Source organism: Triturus cristatus, chromosome 1_1 (assembly GCF_964204655.1).
Source record: "Triturus cristatus chromosome 1_1, aTriCri1.1, whole genome shotgun sequence".
NCBI classification, from domain to species: domain Eukaryota; kingdom Metazoa; phylum Chordata; class Amphibia; order Caudata; family Salamandridae; genus Triturus; species Triturus cristatus.
The window spans coordinates 1,095,729,882-1,095,756,532 of record NC_140579.1 but is presented as its reverse complement, the minus strand read 5'-3'; positions in this window follow the sequence as shown (position 1 = coordinate 1,095,756,532).

The following is a 26,651-nucleotide window of genomic DNA, read 5'->3' as shown; positions in this document are numbered from 1 at the left end:
CGTCGTGCATGGACTGCTTTCCCCGGTATGTATGATGCTGTTTGCGGGTCTTAGGTAAGGCATCTGGTCTGTTTCTCATCAAACTCTTTTTTTTCTGCTTCTTTACAGGCTTCGCCGGGCCGTGCCGTTCCCGTGCAGCTTCGTGCATGGAACGCTTTCCCCGGTATGTGTGATGCTGTTTGCGGGTCTTAGGTAAGGCATCTGGTCTGTTTCTCATCTAACTCTTCTTTTTTTTGTTTCTTTACAGGGCTTCCCCTGGCTGTGCCGTTCCCGTGCAGAGTCGTGCATGGAGCGCTTCCCTGGTATGTATGATGCTGTTTGCGGGTCTTAGGTAAGGCATCTGGTCTGTTTCTTATCTAACTCTTTTTTTAAATGTTTCTTTACAGGGTTTCCCTGGGCCGTGCTGTTCCCGTGCAGCGTCGTGCATGGACTGCTTCCCCCGGTATGTATGATGCTGTTGCGGGTCTTAGGTAAGGCATCTGGTCTGTTTCTTATCTAACTCTTTTTTTTAATGTTTCTTTACAGGGCTTCCCCTGGCCGTGCCATTCACGTGCAGCGTCTTGCATGGAGCGCTTCCCTGGTATGTATGATGCTGTTTGCGGGTCTTAGGTAAGGCATCTGGTCTGTTTCTTATCTAACTCTTTTTTTTTATGTTTCTTTACAGGGCTTCCCCTGGCTGTGCCGTTCCTGTGCAGCGTGGTGCATGCAGTGCTTTCCCCGGTATGTATGATGCTGTTTGCGGGTCTTAGGTAAGGCATCTGGTCTGTTTCTTACCTAACTCTTTTTTTTGTGTTTCTTTACAGGGCTTCCCCGGGCCATGCCGTTCCCGTGCAGCGTTGTGCATGGAGCGCTTTCCCCGGTATGTATGATGCTGTTTGCGGGTCTTAGGTAAGGCATCTGATCTGTTTCTTATCTAACTCTTTATTTTTATGTTTCTTTACAGGACTTCCCCGGGCCGTGCCGTTCCCGTGCAGCGTTGTGCATGGAGCGCTTTCCCCGGTATGTATGATGCTGTTTGCGGGTTTTAGATAAGGCATCTGGTCTGTTTCTTATCTAACTCTTTTTTTTTATGTTTCTTTACAGGGCTTCCCCTGGCCGTGCCGTTCCTGTGCAGCGTCGTGCATGGAGTGCTTTCCCCGGTATGTATGATGCTGTTTGCGGGTCTTAGGTAAGGCATCTGGTCTGTTTCTTATCTAACTCTTTTTTTTTTGTGTTTCTTTACAGGGCTTCACCGGGCCATGCCGTTCCCGTGCAGCGTCGTGCATGGAGCGCTTTCCCCGGTATGTATGATGCTGTTTGCGGGTCTTAGGTAAGGCATCTGATCAGTTTCTTATCTAACTCTTTATTTTTATGTTTCTTTACAGGGCTTCCCCGGGCCGTGCCGTTCCCGTGCAGCGTCGTGCATGGAGCGCTTTTTCCCGGTATGTATGATGCTGTTTGCGGGTTTTAGGTAAGGCATCTGGTCTGTTTCTTATCTAACTCTTTTTTTTGTTTCTGTTTCTTTACAGGGCTTCTCTGGGCCGTGCCGTTCCCGTGCAGCGTCGTGCATGGAGCGCTTTCCCCGGTATGTATGATGCTGTTTGCGGGTCTTAGGTAAGGCATCTGGTCTGTATCTTATCTAACTCTTTTTTTTAATGTTTCTTTACAGGGCTTCCCCGGGCCGTGCCGTTTCCGTGCAGAGTCGTGCATGGACTGCTTTCCCCGGTATGTATGATGCTGTTTGCGGGTCTTAGGTAAGGCATCTGGTCTGTTTCTTATCTAACTCTTTTTTTTAATCAGCTTGGGGCTGCAATTTGGAATCGAGTGATATGTAAAGTGATTCCAGATAGACCCTTTGCCCCGGAGGCGGATATCTGGCAGATGCCACCCTTTGCACAGATTGACCGCCTAATGTCCACGGAGGCGTGGAAGTCAGGGGGCTGCCTGATGTTGGCCGACCTGTACCCGGATGATAAATTTATTACGTATCAGGAGGCAATGACCGCCTTTGCGCTGGGAGCAGGGCAGTTTCTGCAGTATGCAAAAATAGCGGCAACAGCACGGCAATTGTGGCCTACGTTTCCAGAGGCTCTGGGGCACACCCGGACTTTGGTCACCATGATAGCCATGGCGGGAGGGGGACACTTTGTTACTCACCTCTATAAGGCGTTGCGGGACGACAGAAAAACCGGCCCCCTCAAAATAGAAGACAAATGGCAGCAGGTGTGCCCGCGGGATCTTACACCGCGGGACTGGGTGCGAATCCATGAAGGGGTGCGGAAGGTGGCAGTGAGCAATCGCTTTAAGCAAATCCAGTACAACATAATACACATGACATATTTATCCCCTAGACGGTTGCATGCCATTGATGGCTCCAGAGACCCCCACTGTCCAAGATGTCGGGGTGCCCCAGCAGATTTTCTACATATGGTATGGACGTGCCCAACGATCCAGACGTACTGGGGGGCGGTTATTGCAGAGCTGACCCGGATAACCGGTTGGGAGTTTGCATCGGATCCTCATGTGTGTCTGCTGGGCCTGATTCCGCGAGACCCGAAACGCAAGATAAGCAGGCGGTTTCTGGTCCTGGGGCTAGTGATAGCCAAAAGGCGTATAGCTATCCACTGGTTGACACAGCAGGGACCTATATTGGCGAAGTGGAGATCAGATTTACGGGAATGGGCCCAAGCCGAGGAGGGGCACATGCGGAGCACCAGGAGAGACCCTAAGCTGCCTGAGGTGCTACTAGCATGGGGGGTGATGATGCAGCAAATAGCGGGACAAGCCTCCCAGATCACTATATCCAGTACGGCTGACATGCCCATCGGGGTGGGAGAGACCCCAGGTCGAGAGAGGGAGATCGTCGCAGACCCCGAGTGAATGCGTAGGAAAGCGAACCTTGCGTTGCAGTGACCCGGCAGAGGGGGGGAGGGATTGGGAGGGCGAGGGGGGGGCGGTTGGGTTAGGGGACGCGGTTGGGAGTTGGGAGGGGGGAACTGTTTTTCAAACTGGTTTGGGGATAGCGAATTCACTGAGGCACCGATTGCACATACTGAAGATACTGGTTGCCACACGGGGTTGCACCCACACATTGTGGCTGGGACCTGTCTTGCGGTTTACTAGATTGAGGCCTCTTTGGAGCATCTGTTGATATTACCCTGTTATGCAGTGTATTGATGATGACGGAAGTTGTAATTTTGTGGACGCCAATAAAGTTTGTTTAAAAAAAAAAAAAAAAAAAAACTCTTTTTTTAAAGTTTCTTTACAGGGCTTCCCCGGGCCGTGCCGTTCCCGTGCAGCGTCGTGCATGGAGCGCTTTCCCCTGTATGTATGATGCTGTTTGTGGGTCTTAGGTAAGGCATCTGGTCTGTTTCTTATCTAACTCTTTTTTTAAATGTTTCTTTACAGGGTTTCGCCGGGCCGTGCTGTTCCCGTGCAGCGTCGTGCATGGACTGCTTCCCCCGGTATGTATGATGCTGTTGCGGGTCTTAGGTAAGGCATCTGGTCTGTTTCTTATCTAACTCTTTTTTTTAATGTTTCTTTACAGGGCTTCCCCTGGCCGTGCCATTCCCGTGCAGCGTTGTGCATGGAGTGCTTTCCCCGGTATGTATGATGCTGCTTGCGGGTCTTAGGTAAGGCATCTGGTCTGTTTCTTATCTAACTCTTTTTTTTTTTGTTTCTTTACAGGGCTTCCCCTGGCTGTGCCGTTCCCGTGTAGCGTCGTGCATGGAGCGCTTCCCTGGTATGTATGATGCTGTTTGCGGGTCTTAGGTAAGGCATCTGGTCTGTTTCTTATCTAACTCTTTTTTTTATGTTTCTTTACAGGGCTTCCCCTGGCCGTGCCGTTCCCGTGTAGCGTCGTGCATGGAGCGCTTCCCTGGTATGTATGATGCTGTTTGCGGGTCTTAGGTAAGGCATCTGGTCTGTTTCTTATCTAACTCTTTTTTTTTATGTTTCTTTACAGGGCTTCCCCTGGCCGTGCCGTTCCTGTGCAGCGTCGTGCATGGAGTGCTTTCCCAGGTATGTATGATGCTGTTTGCGGGTCTTAGGTAAGGCATCTGGTCTATTTCTTATCTAACTCTTTTTTTTTGTGTTTCTTTACAGGGCTTCCCCGGGCCGTGCCGTTCCCGTGCAGCGTCGTGCATGGAGCGCTTTCCCCGGTATGTATGATGCTGTTTGCGGGTCTTAGGTAAGGCATCTGGTCTGTTTCTTATCTAACTCTTTATTTTCATGTTTCTTTACAGGGCTTCCCCGGGCCGTGCCGTTCCCGTGCAGCGTCGTGCATGGAGCGCTTTCCCCGGTATGTATGATGCTGTTTGCGGGTCTTAGGTAAGGCATCTGGTCTGTTTCTTATCTAACTATTTTTTTTAATGTTTCTTTACAGGGAATCCCCGGGCTGTGCCGTTCCCGTGCAGCGTCGTGCATGGACTGCTTTCCCCGGTATGTATGATGCTGTTTGCGGGTCTTAGGTAAGGCATCTGGTCTGTTTCTTATCTAACTCTTTTTTTTAATGTTTCTTTACAGGGCTTCCCCGGGCCGTGCCGTTCCCGTGCAGCGTCGTGCATGGACTGCTTTCCCCGGTATGTATGATGCTGTTTGCGGGTCTTAGGTAAGGCATCTGGTCTGTTTCTTATCTAACTCTTTTTTTAAATGTTTCTTTACAGGGCTTCCACTGGCCGTGCCATTCCCGTGCAGCGTCGTGCGTGGACTGCTTCCCCCGGTATGTATGATGCTGTTGCGGGTCTTAGGTAAGGCATCTGGTCTGTTTCTTATCTAACTCTTTTTTTTAATGTTTCTTTACAGGGCTTCCCCTGGCCGTGCCATTCCCGTGCAGCGTCGTGCATGGAGTGCTTTCCCCGGTATGTATGATGCTGTTTGCGGGTCTTAGGTAAGGCATCTGGTCTGTTTCTTATCTAACTCTTTTTTTTAATGTTTCTTTACAGGGCTTCCCCGGGCCGTGCCGCTCCCGTGCAGCGTCGTGCATGGACTGCTTTCCCCGGCATGTATGATGCTGTTTGCGGGTCTTAGGTAAGGCATCTGGTCTGTTTCTTATCTAACTCTGTTTTTAATGTTTCTTTACAGGGCTTCCCCGGGCCGTGCCGTTCCCGTGCAGCGTCCTGCATGGAGCGCTTTCCCCGGTATGTATGATGCTGTTTGCGGGTCTTAGGTAAGGCATCTGGTCTGTTTCTTATCTAACTCTTTTTTTTAATGTTTCTTTACAGGGCTTCCCCTGGCCGTGCCGTTCCTGTGCAGCGTCGTGCATGGAGCGCTTTCCCCGGTTTGTATGATGCTGTTTGCGGGTTTTAGGTAAGGCATCTGGTCTGTTTCTTATCTAACTCTTTTTGTTTCTGTTTCTTTACAGGGCTTCCCCGGGCCATGCCGTTCCCGTGCAGCGTCGTGCATGGAGCGCTTTCCCCGGTATGTATGATGCTGTTTGCAGGTCTTAGGTAAGGCATCTGGTCTGTATCTTATCTAACTCTTTTTTTAATGTTTCTTTACAGGGCTTCCCCGGGCCGTGCCGTTCCCGTGCAGAGTCGTGCATGGACTGCTTTCCCCGGTATGTATGATTCTGTTTGCGGGTCTTAGGTAAGGCATCTGGTCTGTTTCTTATCTAACTCTTTTTTTAAATGTTTCTTTACAGGGTTTCCCCGGGCCGTGCTGTTCCCGTGCAGCGTCGTGCATGGACTGCTTCCCTCCAGTATGTATGATGCTGTTGCGGGTCTTAGGTAAGGCATCTGGTCTGTTTCTTATCTAACTCTTTTTTTTAATGTTTCTTTACAGGGCTTCCCCTGGCCGTGCCATTCCCGTGCAGCGTCGTGCATGGAGTGCTTTCCCCGGTATGTATGATGCTGTTTGCGGGTCTTAGGTAAGGCATCTGGTCTGTTTCTTATCTAACTCTTTTTTTAAATGTTTCTGTACAGGGCTTCCCCGGGCCGTGCCGTTCCCGTGCAGCGTCGTGCATGGAGCGCTTCCCTGGTATGTATGATGCTGTTTGCGGGTCTTAGGTAAGGCATCTGGTCTGTTTCTTATCTAACTCTTTATTTTTATGTTTCTTTACAGGGCTTCCCCGGGCCGTGCCGTTCCCGTGCAGCGTCGTGCATGGATCGCTTTCCCCGGTATGTATGATGCTGTTTGCGGATTTTAGGTAAGGCATCTGGTCCGTTTCTTATCTAACTCCTTTTGTTTCTGTTTCTTTACAGGGCTTCCCCTGGCTGTGCCGTTCCCGTGCAGCGTCGTGCATGGAGCGCTTCCCTGGTATGTATGATGCTGTTTGCGGGTCTTAGGTAAGGCATCTGGTCTGTTTCTTATCTAACTCTTTTTTTTAATGTTTCTTTACAGGGCTTCCCCTGGCCGTGCCGTTCCTGTGCAGCATCGTGCATGGAGTGCTTTCCCCGGTATGTATGATGCTGTTTGCGGGTCTTAGGTAAGGCCTCTGGTCTGTTTCTTATCTAACTCTTTATTTTTATGTTTCTTTACAGGGCTTCCCCAGGCCGTGCCGTTCGCGTGCAGCGTCGTGCATGGAGCGCTTTCCCCGGTTTGTATGATGCTGTTTGCGGGTTTTAGGTAAGGCATCTGGTCTGTTTCTTATCTAACTCTTTTTGTTTCTGTTTCTTTACAGGGCTTCCCCGGGCCATGCCGTTCCCGTGCAGCGTCGTGCATGGAGCGCTTTCCCCGGTATGTATGATGCTGTTTGCAGGTCTTAGGTAAGGCATCTGGTCTGTATCTTATCTAACTCTTTTTTTAATGTTTCTTTACAGGGCTTCCCCGGGCCGTGCCGTTCCCGTGCAGAGTCGTGCATGGACTGCTTTCCCCGGTATGTATGATTCTGTTTGCGGGTCTTAGGTAAGGCATCTGGTCTGTTTCTTATCTAACTCTTTTTTTAAATGTTTCTTTACAGGGTTTCCCCGGGCCGTGCTGTTCCCGTGCAGCGTCGTGCATGGACTGCTTCCCTCCAGTATGTATGATGCTGTTGCGGGTCTTAGGTAAGGCATCTGGTCTGTTTCTTATCTAACTCTTTTTTTTAATGTTTCTTTACAGGGCTTCCCCTGGCCGTGCCATTCCCGTGCAGCGTCGTGCATGGAGTGCTTTCCCCGGTATGTATGATGCTGTTTGCGGGTCTTAGGTAAGGCATCTGGTCTGTTTCTTATCTAACTCTTTTTTTAAATGTTTCTGTACAGGGCTTCCCCGGGCCGTGCCGTTCCCGTGCAGCGTCGTGCATGGAGCGCTTCCCTGGTATGTATGATGCTGTTTGCGGGTCTTAGGTAAGGCATCTGGTCTGTTTCTTATCTAACTCTTTATTTTTATGTTTCTTTACAGGGCTTCCCCGGGCCGTGCCGTTCCCGTGCAGCGTCGTGCATGGATCGCTTTCCCCGGTATGTATGATGCTGTTTGCGGATTTTAGGTAAGGCATCTGGTCCGTTTCTTATCTAACTCCTTTTGTTTCTGTTTCTTTACAGGGCTTCCCCTGGCCGTGCCTTTCCTGTGCAGCGTTGTGCATGGAGTGCTTTCCCCGGTATGTATGATGCTGTTTGCGGGTCTTAGGTAAGGCATCTGGTCTGTATCTTATCTAACTCTTTTTTTTAATTTTCTTTACAGGGCTTCCCCGGGCCGTGTCGTTTCCGTGCAGAGTCGTGCATGGACTGCTTTCCCCGGTATGTATGATGCTGTTTGCGGGTCTTAGGTAAGGCATCTGGTCTGTTTCTTATCTAACTCTTTTTTTTAATGTTTCTTTACAGGGCTTCCACGGGCCGTGCCGTTCCCGTGCAGCGTCGTGCATGGAGCGCTTTCCCCGGTATGTATGATGCTGTTTGTGGGTCTTAGGTAAGGCATCTGGTCTGTTTCTTATCTAACTCTTTTTTTAAATGTTTCTTTACAGGGTTTCCCCGGGCCGTGCTGTTCCCGTGCAGCGTCGTGCATGGACTGCTTCCCCCGGTATGTATGATGCTGTTGCGGGTCTTAGGTAAGACATCTGGTCTGTTTCTTATCTAACTCTTTTTTGTAATGTTTCTTTACAGGGCTTCCCCTGGCCGTGCCATTCCCGTGCAGCGTCGTGCATGGAGTGCTTTCCCCGGTATGTATGATGCTGTTTGCGGGTCTTAGGTAAGGCATCTGGTCTGTTTCTTTTCTAACTCTTTTTTTTTTGTTTCTTTACAGGGCTTCCCCTGGCTGTGCCGTTCCCGTGTAGCGTCGTGCATGGAGCGCTTCCCTGGTATGTATGATGCTGTTTGCAGGTCTTAGGTAAGGCATCTGGTCTGTTTCTTATCTAACTCTTTTTTTTTATGTTTCTTTACAGGGCTTCCCCTGGCCGTGCCGTTCCTGTGCAGCGTCGTGCATGGAGTGCTTTCCCCGGTATGGATGATGCTGTTTGCGAGTCTTAGGTAAGGCATCTGGTCTTTTTCTTATCTAACTCTTTTTTTTGTGTTTCTTTACAGGGCTTCCCCGGGCCGTGCCGTTACCGTGCAGCGTCGTGCATGGAGCGCTTTCCCCAGTATGTATGATGCTGTTTGCGGGTCTTAGGTAAGGCATCTGGTCTGTTTCTTATCTAACTCTTTATTTTCATGTTTCTTTACAGGGCTTCCCCGGGCCGTGCCGTTCCCGTGCAGCGTCGTGCATGGAGCGCTTTCCCCGGTATGTATGATGCTGTTTGCGGGTCTTAGGTAAGGCATCTGGTCTGTTTCTTATCTAACTCTTTTTTTTATGTTTCTTTACAGGGAATCCCCGGGCTGTGCCTTTCCCGTGCAGCGTTGTGCATGGACTGCTTTCCCCTGTATGTATGATGCTGTTTGCGGGTCTTAGATAAGGCATCTGGTCTGTTTCTTATCTAACTCTTTTTTTTAATGTTTCTTTACAGGGCTTCCACGGGCCGTGCCGTTCCCGTGCAGCGTCGTGCATGGAGCGCTTTCCCCGGTATGTATGATGCTGTTTGTGGGTCTTAGGTAAGGCATCTGGTCTGTTTCTTATCTAACTCTTTTTTTAAATGTTTCTTTACAGGGTTTCCCCGGGCCGTGCTGTTCCCGTGCAGCGGCGTGCATGGACTGCTTCCCCCGGTATGTATGATGCTGTTGCGGGTCTTAGGTAAGGCATCTGGTCTGTTTCTTATCTAACTCTTTTTTGTAATGTTTCTTTACAGGGCTTCCCCTGGCCGTGCCATTCCCGTCCAGCGTCGTGCATGGAGTGCTTTCCCCGGTATGTATGATGCTGTTTGCGGGTCTTAGGTAAGGCATCTGGTCTGTTTCTTTTCTAACTCTTTTTTTTTTGTTTCTTTACAGGGCTTCCCCTGGCTTTGCCGTTCCCGTGTAGCGTCGTGCATGGAGCGCTTCCCTGGTATGTATGATGCTGTTTGCAGGTCTTAGGTAAGGCATCTGGTCTGTTTCTTATCTAACTCTTTTTTTTTATGTTTCTTTACAGGGCTTCCCCTGGCCGTGCCGTTCCTGTGCAGCGTCGGGCATGGAGTGCTTTCCCCGGTATGTATGATGCTGTTTGCGAGTCTTAGGTAAGGCATCTGGTCTTTTTCTTATCTAACTCTTTTTTTTGTGTTTCTTTACAGGGCTTCCCCGGGCCGTGCCGTTACCGTGCAGCGTCGTGCATGGAGCGCTTTCCCCAGTATGTATGATGCTGTTTGCGGGTCTTAGGTAAGGCATCTGGTCTGTTTCTTATCTAACTCTTTTTTTTATGTTTCTTTACAGGGAATCCCCGGGCTGTGCCGTTCCCGTGCAGCGTCGTGCATGGAGCGCTTTCCCCGGTATGTATGATGCTGTTTGCGGGTCTTAGGTAAGGCATCTGGTCTGTGTCTTATCTAACCCTTTATTTTCATGTTTCTTTACAGGGCTTCCCCGGGCCGTGCCGTTCCCGTGCAGCGTCGTGCATGGAGCGCTTTCCCCGGTATGTATGATGCTGTTTGCGGGTCTTAGGTAAGGCATCTGGTCTGTTTCTTATCTAACTCTTTTTTTTTATGTTTCTTTACAGGGCTTCCCCTGGCCGTGCCGTTCCTGTGCAGCGTCGTGCATGGAGTGCTTTCCCAGGTATGTATGATGCTGTTTGCGGGTCTTAGGTAAGGCATCTGGTCTGTTTCTTATCTAACTCTTTTTTTTTGTGTTTCTTTACAGGGCTTCCCCGGGCCGTGCCGTTCCCGTGCAGCGTCGTGCATGGAGCGCTTTCCCCGGTATGTATGATGCTGTTTGCGGGTCTTAGGTAAGGCATCTGGTCTGTTTCTTATCTAACTCTTTATTTTCATGTTTCTTTACAGGGCTTCCCCGGGCCGTGCCGTTCCCGTGCAGCGTCGTGCATGGAGCGCTTTCCCCGGTATGTATGATGCTGTTTGCGGGTCTTAGGTAAGGCATCTGGTCTGTTTCTTATCTAACTATTTTTTTTTATGTTTCTTTACAGGGAATCCCCGGGCTGTGCCGTTCCCGTGCAGCGTCGTGCATGGACTGCTTTCCCCGGTATGTATGATGCTGTTTGCGGGTCTTAGGTAAGGCATCTGGTCTGTTTCTTATCTAACTCTTTTTTTTAATGTTTCTTTACAGGGCTTCCCCGGGCCGTGCCGTTCCCGTGCAGCGTCGTGCATGGACTGCTTTCCCCGGTATGTATGATGCTGTTTGCGGGTCTTAGGTAAGGCATCTGGTCTGTTTCTTATCTAACTCTTTTTTTAAATGTTTCTTTACAGGGCTTCCACTGGCCGTGCCATTCCCGTGCAGCGTCGTGCGTGGACTGCTTCCCCCGGTATGTATGATGCTGTTGCGGGTCTTAGGTAAGGCATCTGGTCTGTTTCTTATCTAACTCTTTTTTTTAATGTTTCTTTACAGGGCTTCCCCTGGCCGTGCCATTCCCGTGCAGCGTCGTGCATGGAGTGCTTTCCCCGGTATGTATGATGCTGTTTGCGGGTCTTAGGTAAGGCATCTGGTCTGTTTCTTATCTAACTCTTTTTTTTAATGTTTCTTTACAGGGCTTCCCCGGGCCGTGCCGCTCCCGTGCAGCGTCGTGCATGGACTGCTTTCCCCGGCATGTATGATGCTGTTTGCGGGTCTTAGGTAAGGCATCTGGTCTGTTTCTTATCTAACTCTGTTTTTAATGTTTCTTTACAGGGCTTCCCCGGGCCGTGCCGTTCCCGTGCAGCGTCCTGCATGGAGCGCTTTCCCCGGTATGTATGATGCTGTTTGCGGGTCTTAGGTAAGGCATCTGGTCTGTTTCTTATCTAACTCTTTTTTTTTGTTTCTTTACAGGGCTTCCCCTGGCTGTGCCGTTCCCGTGCAGCGTCGTGCATGGAGCGCTTCCCTGGTATGTATGATGCTGTTTGCGGGTCTTAGGTAAGGCATCTGGTCTGTTTCTTATCTAACTCTTTTTTTTAATGTTTCTTTACAGGGCTTCCCCTGGCCGTGCCGTTCCTGTGCAGCATCGTGCATGGAGTGCTTTCCCCGGTATGTATGATGCTGTTTGCGGGTCTTAGGTAAGGCCTCTGGTCTGTTTCTTATCTAACTCTTTATTTTTATGTTTCTTTACAGGGCTTCCCCAGGCCGTGCCGTTCGCGTGCAGCGTCGTGCATGGAGCGCTTTCCCCGGTTTGTATGATGCTGTTTGCGGGTTTTAGGTAAGGCATCTGGTCTGTTTCTTATCTAACACTTTTTGTTTCTGTTTCTTTACAGGGCTTCCCCGGGCCATGCCGTTCCCGTGCAGCGTCGTGCATGGAGCGCTTTCCCCGGTATGTATGATGCTGTTTGCAGGTCTTAGGTAAGGCATCTGGTCTGTATCTTATCTAACTCTTTTTTTAATGTTTCTTTACAGGGCTTCCCCGGGCCGTGCCGTTCCCGTGCAGAGTCGTGCATGGACTGCTTTCCCCGGTATGTATGATTCTGTTTGCGGGTCTTAGGTAAGGCATCTGGTCTGTTTCTTATCTAACTCTTTTTTTAAATGTTTCTTTACAGGGTTTCCCCGGGCCGTGCTGTTCCCGTGCAGCGTCGTGCATGGACTGCTTCCCTCCAGTATGTATGATGCTGTTGCGGGTCTTAGGTAAGGCATCTGGTCTGTTTCTTATCTAACTCTTTTTTTAAATGTTTCTGTACAGGGCTTCCCCGGGCCGTGCCGTTCCCGTGCAGCGTCGTGCATGGAGCGCTTCCCTGGTATGTATGATGCTGTTTGCGGGTCTTAGGTAAGGCATCTGGTCTGTTTCTTATCTAACTCTTTATTTTTATGTTTCTTTACAGGGCTTCCCCGGGCCGTGCCGTTCCCGTGCAGCGTCGTGCATGGATCGCTTTCCCCGGTATGTATGATGCTGTTTGCGGATTTTAGGTAAGGCATCTGGTCCGTTTCTTATCTAACTCCTTTTGTTTCTGTTTCTTTACAGGGCTTCCCCTGGCCGTGCCTTTCCTGTGCAGCGTTGTGCATGGAGTGCTTTCCCCGGTATGTATGATGCTGTTTGCGGGTCTTAGGTAAGGCATCTGGTCTGTATCTTATCTAACTCTTTTTTTTAATTTTCTTTACAGGGCTTCCCCGGGCCGTGTCGTTTCCGTGCAGAGTCGTGCATGGACTGCTTTCCCCGGTATGTATGATGCTGTTTGCGGGTCTTAGGTAAGGCATCTGGTCTGTTTCTTATCTAACTCTTTTTTTTAATGTTTCTTTACAGGGCTTCCACGGGCCGTGCCGTTCCCGTGCAGCGTCGTGCATGGAGCGCTTTCCCCGGTATGTATGATGCTGTTTGTGGGTCTTAGGTAAGGCATCTGGTCTGTTTCTTATCTAACTCTTTTTTTAAATGTTTCTTTACAGGGTTTCCCCGGGCCGTGCTGTTCCCGTGCAGCGTCGTGCATGGACTGCTTCCCCCGGTATGTATGATGCTGTTGCGGGTCTTAGGTAAGACATCTGGTCTGTTTCTTATCTAACTCTTTTTTGTAATGTTTCTTTACAGGGCTTCCCCTGGCCGTGCCATTCCCGTGCAGCGTCGTGCATGGAGTGCTTTCCCCGGTATGTATGATGCTGTTTGCGGGTCTTAGGTAAGGCATCTGGTCTGTTTCTTTTCTAACTCTTTTTTTTTTGTTTCTTTACAGGGCTTCCCCTGGCTGTGCCGTTCCCGTGTAGCGTCGTGCATGGAGCGCTTCTCTGGTATGTATGATGCTGTTTGCAGGTCTTAGGTAAGGCATCTGGTCTGTTTCTTATCTAACTCTTTTTTTTTATGTTTCTTTACAGGGCTTCCCCTGGCCGTGCCGTTCCTGTGCAGCGTCGTGCATGGAGTGCTTTCCCCGGTATGGATGATGCTGTTTGCGAGTCTTAGGTAAGGCATCTGGTCTTTTTCTTATCCAACTCTTTTTTTTGTGTTTCTTTACAGGGCTTCCCCGGGCCGTGCCGTTACCGTGCAGCGTCGTGCATGGAGCGCTTTCCCCAGTATGTATGATGCTGTTTGCTGGTCTTAGGTAAGGCATCTGGTCTGTTTCTTATCTAACTCTTTATTTTCATGTTTCTTTACAGGGCTTCCCCGGGCCGTGCCGTTACCGTGCAGCGTCGTGCATGGAGCGCTTTCCCCAGTATGTATGATGCTGTTTGCGGGTCTTAGGTAAGGCATCTGGTCTGTTTCTTATCTAACTCTTTTTTTTATGTTTCTTTACAGGGAATCCCCGGGCTGTGCCGTTCCCGTGCAGCGTCATGCATGGACTGCTTTCCCCGGTATGTATGATGCTGTTTGCGGGTCTTAGGTAAGGCAGCTGGTCTGTTTCTTATCTAACTCTTTTTTTTAATGTTTCTTTACAGGGCTTCCCCGGGCCGTGCCGTTCCCGTGCAGCGTCGTGCATGGACTGCTTTCCCCGGTATGTATGATGCTGTTTGCAGGTCTTAGGTAAGGCATCTGGTCTGTTTCTTATCTAACTCTTTTTTTTAATGTTTCTTTACAGGGCTTCCACTGGCCGTGCCGTTCCCGTGCAGCGTCGTGCATGGACTGCTTCCCCCGGTATGTATGATGCTGTTGCGGGTCTTAGGTAAGGCATCTGGTCTGTTTCTTATCTAACTCTTTTTTTTAATGTTTCTTTACAGGGCTTCCCATGGCCGTGGCATTCCCGTGCAGCGTCGTGCATGGAGTGCTTTCCCCGGTATGTATGATGCTGTTTGCGGGTCTTAGGTAAGGCATCTGGTCTGTTTCTTATCTAACACTTTTTTTTTATGTTTCTTTACAGGGCTTCCCCGGGCCGTGCCATTTCCGTGCAGAGTCGGGCATGGACTGCTTTCCCCGGTATGTATGATGCTGTTTGCGGGTCTTAGGTAAGGCATCTGGTCTGTTTCTTATCTAACTCTTTTTTTTAATGTTTCTTTACAGGGCTTCCCCGGGCCGTGCCGTTCCCGTGCAGCGTCTTGCATGGAGCGCTTTCCCCGGTATGTATGATGCTGTTTGTGGGTCTTAGGTAAGGCATCTGGTCTTTTTCTTATCTAACTCTTTTTTTTTGTGTTTCTTTACAGGGCTTCCCCGGGCCGTGCCGTTCCCGTGCAGCGTCATGCATGGAGCGCTTTCCCCGGTATGTATGATGCTGTTTGCGGGTCTTAGGTAAGGCATCTGATCTGTTTCTTATCTACCTCTTTATTTTTATGTTTCTTTACAGGGCTTCCCCAGGCCGTGCCGTTCCCGTGCAGCGTCATGCATGGAGCGCTTTCCCCGGTATGTATGATGCTGTTTGCGGGTTTTAGGTAAGGCATCTGGTCTGTTTCTTATCTAACTCTTTTTGTTTCTGTTTCTTTACAGGGCTTCCCCGGGCCATGCCGTTCCCGTGCAGCGTCGTGCATGGAGCGCTTTCCCCGGTATGTATGATGCTGTTTGCGGGTTTTAGGTAAGGCATCTGGTCTGTATCTTATCTAACTCTTTTTTTTTATGTTTCTTTACAGGGCTTCCCCGGGCCGTGCCGTTCCCGTGCAGAGTCGTGCATGGACTGCTTTCCCCGGTATGTATGATGCTGTTTGCGGGTCTTAGGTAAGGCATCTGGTCTGTTTCTTATCTAACTCTTTTTTTTATGTTTCTTTACAGGGCTTCCCCAGGCCGTGCCGTTCCCGTGCAGCGTCGTGCATGGAGCGCTTTCCCCGGTATGTATGATGCTGTTTGCGGGTCTTAGGTAAGGCATCTGGTCTGTTTCTTATCTAACTCTTTTTTTAAATGTTTCTTTACAGGGTTTCCACGGGCCGTGCTGTTCCCGTGCAGCGTCGTGCATGGACTGCTTCCACCGGTATGTATGATGCTGTTGCGGGTCTTAGGTAAGGCATCTGGTCTGTTTCTTATCTAACTCTTTTTTTTAATGTTTCTTTACAGGGCTTCCCCTGGCCGTGCCATTCCCGTGCAGCGTCGTGCATGGAGTGCTTTCCCCGGTATGTATGATTCTGTTTGCGGGTCTTAGGTAAGGCATCTGGTCTGTTTCTTATCTAACTCTTTTTTTTAATGTTTCTTTACAGGGCTTCCCCGGGCCGTGCCGTTCCCGTGCAGCGTCGTGCATGGAGCGCTTCCCTGGTATGTATGATGCTGTTTGCGGGTCTTAGGTAAGGCATCTGGTCTGTTTCTTATCTAACTCTTTTTTTTTTCTGTTTCTTTACAGGGCTTCCCCTGGCCGTGCCGTTCCTGTGCAGCGTCGTGCATGGAGTGCTTTCCCCGGTATGTATGATGCTGTTTGCGGGTCTTAGGTAAGGCATCTGGTCTGTTTCTTATCTAACTCTTTTTTTGTGTTTCTTTACAGGGCTTCCCCGGGCCATGCCGTTCCCGTGCAGCGTCGTGCATGGAGCGCTTTCCCCGGTATATATGATGCTGTTTGCGGGTCTTAGGTAAGGCATCTGATCTGTTTCGTATCTAACTGTTTATTTTTATGTTTCTTTACAGGGCTTCCCCGGGCCGTGCCGTTCCCGTGCAGCGTCGTGCATGGAGCGCTTTCCCCGGTATGTATGATGCTGTTTGCGGGTTTTAGGTAAGGCATCTGGTCTGTTTCTTATCTAACTCTTTTTGTTTATGTTTCTTTACAGGGCTTCCTCGGGCCGTGCCGTTCCCGTGCAGCGTCGTGCATGGAGCGCTTTCCCCGGTATGTATGATGCTGTTTGCGGGTCTTAGGTAAGGCATCTGGTCTGTTTCTTATCTAACTCTTTTTTTAAATGTTTCTTTACAGGGCTTCCCCTGGCCGTGCCGTTCCTGTGCAGCGTCGTGCATGGAGTGCTTTCCCCGGTATGTATGATGCTGTTTGCGGGTCTTAGGTAAGGCATCTGGTCTGTTTCTTATCTAACTCTTTTTTTTTGTGTTTCTTTACAGGGCTTCCCCGGGCCGTGCCGTTCCCGTGCAGCGTCGTGCATGGAGCGCTTTCCCCGGTATGTATGATGCTGTTTGAGGGTCTTAGGTAAGGCATCTGATCTGTTTCTTATCTAACTCTTTATTTTTATGTTTCTTTACAGGGCTTCCCCAGGCCGTGCCGTTCCCGTGCAGCGTCGTGCATGGAGCGCTTTCCCCGGTATGTATGATGCTGTTTGCGGGTTTTAGGTAAGGCATCTGGTCTGTTTCTTATCTAACTCTTTTTTTTAATGTTTCTTTACAGGGCTTCCCCGGGCCGTGCCGTTCCCGTGCAGCGTCGTGCATGGACTGCTTTCCCCGGTATGTATGATGCTGTTTGCAGGTCTTAGGTAAGGCATCTGGTCTGTTTCTTATCTAACTCTTTTTTTTAATGTTTCTTTACAGGGCTTCCACTGGCCGTGCCGTTCCCGTGCAGCGTCGTGCATGGACTGCTTCCCCCGGTATGTATGATGCTGTTGCGGGTCTTAGGTAAGGCATCTGGTCTGTTTCTTATCTAACTCTTTTTTTTAATGTTTCTTTACAGGGCTTCCCATGGCCGTGGCATTCCCGTGCAGCGTCGTGCATGGAGTGCTTTCCCCGGTATGTATGATGCTGTTTGCGGGTCTTAGGTAAGGCATCTGGTCTGTTTCTTATCTAACACTTTTTTTTTATGTTTCTTTACAGGGCTTCCCCGGGCCGTGCCATTTCCGTGCAGAGTCGGGCATGGACTGCTTTCCCCGGTATGTATGATGCTGTTTGCGGGTCTTAGGTAAGGCATCTGGTCTGTTTCTTATCTAACTCTTTTTTTTAATGTTTCTTTACAGGGCTTCCCCGGGCCGTGCCGTTCCCGTGCAGCGTCTTGCATGGAGCGCTTTCCCCGGTATGTATGATGCTGTTTGTGGGTCTTAGGTAAGGCATCTGGTCTTTTTCTTATCTAACTCTTTTTTTTTGTGTTTCTTTACAGGGCTTCCCCGGGCCGTGCCGTTCCCGTGCAGCGTCATGCATGGAGCGCTTTCCCCGGTATGTATGATGCTGTTTGCGGGTCTTAGGTAAGGCATCTGATCTGTTTCTTATCTACCTCTTTATTTTTATGTTTCTTTACAGGGCTTCCCCAGGCCGTGCCGTTCCCGTGCAGCGTCATGCATGGAGCGCTTTCCCCGGTATGTATGATGCTGTTTGCGGGTTTTAGGTAAGGCATCTGGTCTGTTTCTTATCTAACTCTTTTTGTTTCTGTTTCTTTACAGGGCTTCCCCGGGCCATGCCGTTCCCGTGCAGCGTCGTGCATGGAGCGCTTTCCCCGGTATGTATGATGCTGTTTGCGGGTTTTAGGTAAGGCATCTGGTCTGTATCTTATCTAACTCTTTTTTTTTATGTTTCTTTACAGGGCTTCCCCGGGCCGTGCCGTTCCCGTGCAGAGTCGTGCATGGACTGCTTTCCCCGGTATGTATGATGCTGTTTGCGGGTCTTAGGTAAGGCATCTGGTCTGTTTCTTATCTAACTCTTTTTTTTATGTTTCTTTACAGGGCTTCCCCAGGCCGTGCCGTTCCCGTGCAGCGTCGTGCATGGAGCGCTTTCCCCGGTATGTATGATGCTGTTTGCGGGTCTTAGGTAAGGCATCTGGTCTGTTTCTTATCTAACTCTTTTTTTAAATGTTTCTTTACAGGGTTTCCACGGGCCGTGCTGTTCCCGTGCAGCGTCGTGCATGGACTGCTTCCCCCGGTATGTATGATGCTGTTGCGGGTCTTAGGTAAGGCATCTGGTCTGTTTCTTATCTAACTCTTTTTTTTAATGTTTCTTTACAGGGCTTCCCCTGGCCGTGCCATTCCCGTGCAGCGTCGTGCATGGAGTGCTTTCCCCGGTATGTATGATTCTGTTTGCGGGTCTTAGGTAAGGCATCTGGTCTGTTTCTTATCTAACTCTTTTTTTTAATGTTTCTTTACAGGGCTTCCCCGGGCCGTGCCGTTCCCGTGCAGCGTCGTGCATGGAGCGCTTCCCTGGTATGTATGATGCTGTTTGCGGGTCTTAGGTAAGGCATCTGGTCTGTTTCTTATCTAACTCTTTTTTTTTTCTGTTTCTTTACAGGGCTTCCCCTGGCCGTGCCGTTCCTGTGCAGCGTCGTGCATGGAGTGCTTTCCCCGGTATGTATGATGCTGTTTGCGGGTCTTAGGTAAGGCATCTGGTCTGTTTCTTATCTAACTCTTTTTTTGTGTTTCTTTACAGGGCTTCCCCGGGCCATGCCGTTCCCGTGCAGCGTCGTGCATGGAGCGCTTTCCCCGGTATATATGATGCTGTTTGCGGGTCTTAGGTAAGGCATCTGATCTGTTTCGTATCTAACTGTTTATTTTTATGTTTCTTTACAGGGCTTCCCCGGGCCGTGCCGTTCCCGTGCAGCGTCGTGCATGGAGCGCTTTCCCCGGTATGTATGATGCTGTTTGCGGGTTTTAGGTAAGGCATCTGGTCTGTTTCTTATCTAACTCTTTTTGTTTATGTTTCTTTACAGGGCTTCCCCGGGCCGTGCCGTTCCCGTGCAGCGTCGTGCATGGAGCGCTTTCCCCGGTATGTATGATGCTGTTTGCGGGTCTTAGGTAAGGCATCTGGTCTGTTTCTTATCTAACTCTTTTTTTAAATGTTTCTTTACAGGGCTTCCCCTGGCCGTGCCGTTCCTGTGCAGCGTCGTGCATGGAGTGCTTTCCCCGGTATGTATGATGCTGTTTGCGGGTCTTAGGTAAGGCATCTGGTCTGTTTCTTATCTAACTCTTTTTTTTTGTGTTTCTTTACAGGGCTTCCCCGGGCCGTGCCGTTCCCGTGCAGCGTCGTGCATGGAGCGCTTTCCCCGGTATGTATGATGCTGTTTGAGGGTCTTAGGTAAGGCATCTGATCTGTTTCTTATCTAACTCTTTATTTTTATGTTTCTTTACAGGGCTTCCCCAGGCCGTGCCGTTCCCGTGCAGCGTCGTGCATGGAGCGCTTTCCCCGGTATGTATGATGCTGTTTGCGGGTTTTAGGTAAGGCATCTGGTCTGTTTCTTATCTAACTCTTTTTGTTTCTGTTTCTTTACAGGGCTTCCCCGGGCCGTGCCGTTCCCGTGCAGCGTCATGCATGGAGCGTTTTCCCCGGTATGTATGATGCTGTTTGCGGGTCTTAGGTAAGGCATCTGGTCTGTATCTTATCTAACTCTTTTTTTTAATGTTTCTTTACAGGGCTTCCCCGGGCCGTGCCGTTCCCGTGCATAGTCGTGCATGGACTGCTTTCCCTGGTATGTATGATGCTGTTTGCGGGTCTTAGGGAAGGCATCTGGTCTGTTTCTTATCTAACTCTTTTTTTTATGTTTCTTTACAGGGCTTCCCCGGGCCGTGCCGTTCCCATGCAGCGTCGTGCATGGAGCGCTTTCCCCGGTATGTATGATGCTGTTTGCGGGTCTTAGGTAAGGCATCTGGTCTGTTTCTTATCTAACTCTTTTTTTAAATGTTTCTTTACAGGGTTTCCCCGGGCCGTGCTGTTCCCGTGCAGCGTCGTGCATGGACTGCTTCCCCCGGTATGTATGATGCTGTTGCGGGTCTTAGGTAAGGCATCTGGTCTGTTTCTTATCTAACTTTTTTAAAATCTTTCTTTACAGGGCTTCCCCTGGCCGTGCCATTCCCGTGCAGCGTCGTGCATGGACTGCTTTCCCCGGTATGTATGCTGCTGTTTGCGGGTCTTAGGTAAGGCATCTGGTCTGTTTCTTATCTAACTCTTTTTTTTAATGTTTGTTTACAGGGCTTCCCCGGGCCGTGCTGTTCCCGTGCAGCGTCGTGCATGGAGCGCTTCCCTGGTATGTATGATGCTGTTTGCGGGTCTTAGGTAAGGCATCTGGTCTGTTTCTTATCTAACTCTTTTTTTTATGTTTCTTTACAGGGCTTCCCCTGGCCGTGCCGTTCCTGTGCAGCGTCGTGCATGGAGTGCTTTCCCCGGTATGTATGATGCTGTGTGCAGTTCTTAGGTAAGGCATCTGGTCTGTTTCTTATCTAACTATTTTTTTGGTGTTTCTTTACAGGGCTTCCCCGGGCCATGCTGTTCCCGTGCAGCGTCGTGCATGGAGCGCTTTCCCCGGTATGTATGATGCTGTTTGCGGGTCTTAGGTAAGGCATCTGGTCTGTTTCTTATCTAACTCTTTTTTTTAATGTTTCTTTACAGGGAATCTCCGGGCTGTGCCGTTCCCGTGCAGCGTCGTGCATGGACTGCTTTCCCCGGTATGTATGATGCTGTTTGCGGGTCTTAGGTAAGGCATCTGGTCTGTTTCTTATCTAACTCTTTTTTTTAATGTTTCTTTACAGGGCTTCCCCAGGCCGTGCCGTTCCCGTGCAGCGTCGTGCATGGACTGCTTTCCCCGGTATGTATGATGCTGTTTGCGGGTCTTAGGTAAGGCATCTGGTCTGTTTCTTATCTAACTCTTTTTTTTTCTGCTTCTTTACAGGCTTCCCCGGGCCGTGCCGTTCCCGTGCAGCGTCGTGCATGGAGCGCTTTCCCCGGTATGTATGATGCTGTTTGCGGGTCTTAGGTAAGGCATCTGGTCTGTTTCTTATCTAACTCTTTTTTTTTTGTTTCTTTACAGGGCTTCCACTGGCTGTGCCGTTCCCGTGCACCGTCGTGCATGGAGCGCTTCCCTGGTATGTATGATGCTGTTTGCGGGTCTTAGGTAAGGCATCTGGTCTGTTTCTTATCTAACTATTTTTTTTTATGTTTCTTTACAGGGAATCCCTGGGCTGTGCCGTTCCCGTGCAGCGTCGTGCATGAACTGCTTTCCCCGGTATGTATGATGCTGTTTGCGGGTCTTAGGTAAGGCATCTGGTCTGTTTCTTATCTAACTCTTTTTTTTAATGTTTATTTACAGGGCTTCCCCGGGCCGTGCCGTTCCCGTGCAGCGTCGTGCATGGACTGCTTTCCCCGGTATGTATGATGCTGTTTGCGGGTCTTAGGTAAGGCATCTGGTCTGTTTCCTATCTAACTCTTTTTTTAAATGTTTCTTTACAGGGCTTCCACTGGCCGTGCCGTTCCCGTGCAGTGTCGTGCGTGGACTGCTTCCCCCGGTATGTATGATGCTGTTGCGGGTCTTAGGTAAGGCATCTGGTCTGTTTCTTATCTAACTCTTTTTTTTAATGTTTCTTTACAGGGCTTCCCTTGGCCGTGCCATTCCCGTGCAGCATCGTGCATGGAGAGCTTTCCCCGGTATGTATGATGCTGTTTGCGGGTCTTAGGTAAGGCATCTGGTCTGTTTCTTATCTAACTCTTTTTTTTAATGTTTCTTTACAGGGCTTCCCCGGGCCGTGCCGTTCCCGTGCAGCGTCGTGCATGGACTGCTTTCCCCGGTATGTATGATGCTGTTTGCGGGTCTTAGGTAAGGCATCTGGTCTGTTTCTTATCTAACTCTTTTTTTTAATGTTTCTTTACAGGGCTTCCCCGGGCCGTGCCGTTCCCGTGCAGCGTCGTGCATGGAGCGCTTTCCCCGGTATGTATGATGCTGTTTGCGGGTCTTAGGTAAGGCATCTGGTCTGTTTCTTATCTAACTCTTTTTTTTTTGTTTCTTTACAGGGCTTCCCCTGGCTGTGCCGTTCCCGTGCAGCGTCGTGCATGGAGCGCTTCCCTGGTATGTATGATGCTGTTTGCGGGTCTTAGGTAAGGCATCTGGTCTGTTTCTTATCTAACTCTTTTTTTTAATGTTTCTTTACAGGGCTTCCCCTGGCCGTGCCGTTCCTGTGCAGCATCGTGCATGGAGTGCTTTCCCCGGTATGTATGATGCTGTTTGCGGGTCTTAGGTAAGGCCTCTGGTCTGTTTCTTATCTAACTCTTTTTTTTTGTGTTTCTTTACAGTGCTTCCCCGCGCCGTGCCGTTCCCGTGCAGCGTCGTGCATGGAGCGCTTTCCCCGGTATGTATGATGCTGTTTGTGGGTCTTAGGTAAGGCATCTGATCTGTTTCTTATCTAACTCTTTATTTTTATGTTTCTTTACAGGGCTTCCCCAGGCCGTGCCGTTCGCGTGCAGCGTCGTGCATGGAGCGCTTTCCCCGGTATGTATGATGCTGTTTGCGGGTTTTAGGTAAGGCATCTGGTCTGTTTCTTATCTAACTCTTTTTGTTTCTGTTTCTTTACAGGGCTTCCCCGGGCCATGCCGTTCCCGTGCAGCGTCGTGCATGGAGCGCTTTCCCCGGTATGTATGATGCTGTTTGCAGGTCTTAGGTAAGGCATCTGGTCTGTATCTTATCTAACTCTTTTTTTAATGTTTCTTTACAGGGCTTCCCCGGGCCGTGCCGTTCCGGTGCAGAGTCGTGCATGGACTGCTTTCCCCGGTATGTATGATTCTGTTTGCGGGTCTTAGGTAAGGCATCTGGTCTGTTTCTTATCTAACAGTTTTTTTTATGTTTCTTTACAGGGCTTCCCCGGGCCGTGCCGTTCCCGTGCAGCGTTGTGCATGGAGCGCTTTCCCCGGTATGTATGATGCTGTTTGCGGGTCTTAGGTAAGGCATCTGGTCTGTTTCTTATCTAACTCTTTTTTTTTTGTTTCTTTACAGGGCTTCTCCTGGCTGTGCCGTTCCCGTGCAGCGTCGTGCATGGAGCGCTTCCCTGGTATGTATGATGCTGTTTGCGGGTCTTAGGTAAGGCATCTGGTCTGTTTCTTATCTAACTCTTTTTTTTTATGTTTCTTTACAGGGCTTCCCCTGGCCGTGCCGTTCCTGTGCAGCGTCGTGCATGGAGTGCTTTCCCCGGTATGTATGATGCTGTTTGCGGTTCTTAGGTAAGGCATCTGGTCTGTTTCTTATCTAACTCTTTTTTTTTGTGTTTCTTTACAGGGCTTCCCCGGGCCGTGCCGTTCCCGTGCAGCGTCGTGCATGGAGCGCTTTCCCCGGTATGTATGATGCTGTTTGCGGGTTTTAGGTAAGGCATCTGGTCTGTTTCTTATCTAACTCTTTTTGTTTCTGTTTCTTTACAGGGCTTCCCCGGGCCATGCCGTTCCCGTGCAGCGTCGTGCATGGAGCGCTTTCCCCGGTATGTATGATGCTGTTTGCGGGTCTTAGGTAAGGCATCTGGTCTGTTTCTTATCTAACTCTTTTTTTTAATGTTTCTTTACAGGGCTTCCCCGGGCCGTGCCGTTCCCGTGCAGCGTCTTGCATGGAGCGCTTTCCCCGGTATGTATGATGCTGTTTGTGGGTCTTAGGTAAGGCATCTGGTCTTTTTCTTATCTAACTCTTTTTTTTTGTGTTTCTTTACAGGGCTTCCCCGGGCCGTGCCGTTCCCGTGCAGCGTCATGCATGGAGCGCTTTCCCCGGTATGTATGATGCTGTTTGCGGGTCTTAGGTAAGGCATCTGATCTGTTTCTTATCTACCTCTTTATTTTTATGTTTCTTTACAGGGCTTCCCCAGGCCGTGCCGTTCCCGTGCAGCGTCATGCATGGAGCGCTTTCCCCGGTATGTATGATGCTGTTTGCGGGTTTTAGGTAAGGCATCTGGTCTGTTTCTTATCTAACTCTTTTTGTTTCTGTTTCTTTACAGGGCTTCCCCGGGCCATGCCGTTCCCGTGCAGCGTCGTGCATGGAGCGCTTTCCCCGGTATGTATGATGCTGTTTGCGGGTTTTAGGTAAGGCATCTGGTCTGTATCTTATCTAACTCTTTTTTTTTATGTTTCTTTACAGGGCTTCCCCGGGCCGTGCCGTTCCCGTGCAGAGTCGTGCATGGACTGCTTTCCCCGGTATGTATGATGCTGTTTGCGGGTCTTAGGTAAGGCATCTGGTCTGTTTCTTATCTAACTCTTTTTTTTATGTTTCTTTACAGGGCTTCCCCAGGCCGTGCCGTTCCCGTGCAGCGTCGTGCATGGAGCGCTTTCCCCGGTATGTATGATGCTGTTTGCGGGTCTTAGGTAAGGCATCTGGTCTGTTTCTTATCTAACTCTTTTTTTAAATGTTTCTTTACAGGGTTTCCACGGGCCGTGCTGTTCCCGTGCAGCGTCGTGCATGGACTGCTTCCCCCGGTATGTATGATGCTGTTGCGGGTCTTAGGTAAGGCATCTGGTCTGTTTCTTATCTAACTCTTTTTTTTAATGTTTCTTTACAGGGCTTCCCCTGGCCGTGCCATTCCCGTGCAGCGTCGTGCATGGAGTGCTTTCCCCGGTATGTATGATTCTGTTTGCGGGTCTTAGGTAAGGCATCTGGTCTGTTTCTTATCTAACTCTTTTTTTTAATGTTTCTTTACAGGGCTTCCCCGGGCCGTGCCGTTCCCGTGCAGTGTCGTGCATGGAGCGCTTCCCTGGTATGTATGATGCTGTTTGCGGGTCTTAGGTAAGGCATCTGGTCTGTTTCTTATCTAACTCTTTTTTTTTTCTGTTTCTTTACAGGGCTTCCCCTGGCCGTGCCGTTCCTGTGCAGCGTCGTGCATGGAGTGCTTTCCCCGGTATGTATGATGCTGTTTGCGGGTCTTAGGTAAGGCATCTGGTCTGTTTCTTATCTAACTCTTTTTTTGTGTTTCTTTACAGGGCTTCCCCGGGCCATGCCGTTCCCGTGCAGCGTCGTGCATGGAGCGCTTTCCCCGGTATATATGATGCTGTTTGCGGGTCTTAGGTAAGGCATCTGATCTGTTTCGTATCTAACTGTTTATTTTTATGTTTCTTTACAGGGCTTCCCCGGGCCGTGCCGTTCCCGTGCAGCGTCGTGCATGGAGCGCTTTCCCCGGTATGTATGATGCTGTTTGCGGGTTTTAGGTAAGGCATCTGGTCTGTTTCTTATCTAACTCTTTTTGTTTATGTTTCTTTACAGGGCTTCCCCGGGCCGTGCCGTTCCCGTGCAGCGTCGTGCATGGAGCGCTTTCCCCGGTATGTATGATGCTGTTTGCGGGTCTTAGGTAAGGCATCTGGTCTGTTTCTTATCTAACTCTTTTTTTAAATGTTTCTTTACAGGGCTTCCCCTGGCCGTGCCGTTCCTGTGCAGCGTCGTGCATGGAGTGCTTTCCCCGGTATGTATGATGCTGTTTGCGGGTCTTAGGTAAGGCATCTGGTCTGTTTCTTATCTAACTCTTTTTTTTTGTGTTTCTTTACAGGGCTTCCCCGGGCCGTGCCGTTCCCGTGCAGCGTCGTGCATGGAGCGCTTTCCCCGGTATGTATGATGCTGTTTGAGGGTCTTAGGTAAGGCATCTGATCTGTTTCTTATCTAACTCTTTATTTTTATGTTTCTTTACAGGGCTTCCCCAGGCCGTGCCGTTCCCGTGCAGCGTCGTGCATGGAGCGCTTTCCCCGGTATGTATGATGCTGTTTGCGGGTTTTAGGTAAGGCATCTGGTCTGTTTCTTATCTAACTCTTTTTTTTAATGTTTCTTTACAGGGCTTCCCCGGGCCGTGCCGTTCCCGTGCAGCGTCGTGCATGGACTGCTTTCCCCGGTATGTATGATGCTGTTTGCAGGTCTTAGGTAAGGCATCTGGTCTGTTTCTTATCTAACTCTTTTTTTTAATGTTTCTTTACAGGGCTTCCACTGGCCGTGCCGTTCCCGTGCAGCGTCGTGCATGGACTGCTTCCCCCGGTATGTATGATGCTGTTGCGGGTCTTAGGTAAGGCATCTGGTCTGTTTCTTATCTAACTCTTTTTTTTAATGTTTCTTTACAGGGCTTCCCATGGCCGTGGCATTCCCGTGCAGCGTCGTGCATGGAGTGCTTTCCCCGGTATGTATGATGCTGTTTGCGGGTCTTAGGTAAGGCATCTGGTCTGTTTCTTATCTAACACTTTTTTTTTATGTTTCTTTACAGGGCTTCCCCGGGCCGTGCCATTTCCGTGCAGAGTCGGGCATGGACTGCTTTCCCCGGTATGTATGATGCTGTTTGCGGGTCTTAGGTAAGGCATCTGGTCTGTTTCTTATCTAACTCTTTTTTTTAATGTTTCTTTACAGGGCTTCCCCGGGCCGTGCCGTTCCCGTGCAGCGTCTTGCATGGAGCGCTTTCCCCGGTATGTATGATGCTGTTTGTGGGTCTTAGGTAAGGCATCTGGTCTTTTTCTTATCTAACTCTTTTTTTTTGTGTTTCTTTACAGGGCTTCCCCGGGCCGTGCCGTTCCCGTGCAGCGTCATGCATGGAGCGCTTTCCCCGGTATGTATGATGCTGTTTGCGGGTCTTAGGTAAGGCATCTGATCTGTTTCTTATCTACCTCTTTATTTTTATGTTTCTTTACAGGGCTTCCCCAGGCCGTGCCGTTCCCGTGCAGCGTCATGCATGGAGCGCTTTCCCCGGTATGTATGATGCTGTTTGCGGGTTTTAGGTAAGGCATCTGGTCTGTTTCTTATCTAACTCTTTTTGTTTCTGTTTCTTTACAGGGCTTCCCCGGGCCATGCCGTTCCCGTGCAGCGTCGTGCATGGTGCGCTTTCCCCGGTATGTATGATGCTGTTTGCGGGTTTTAGGTAAGG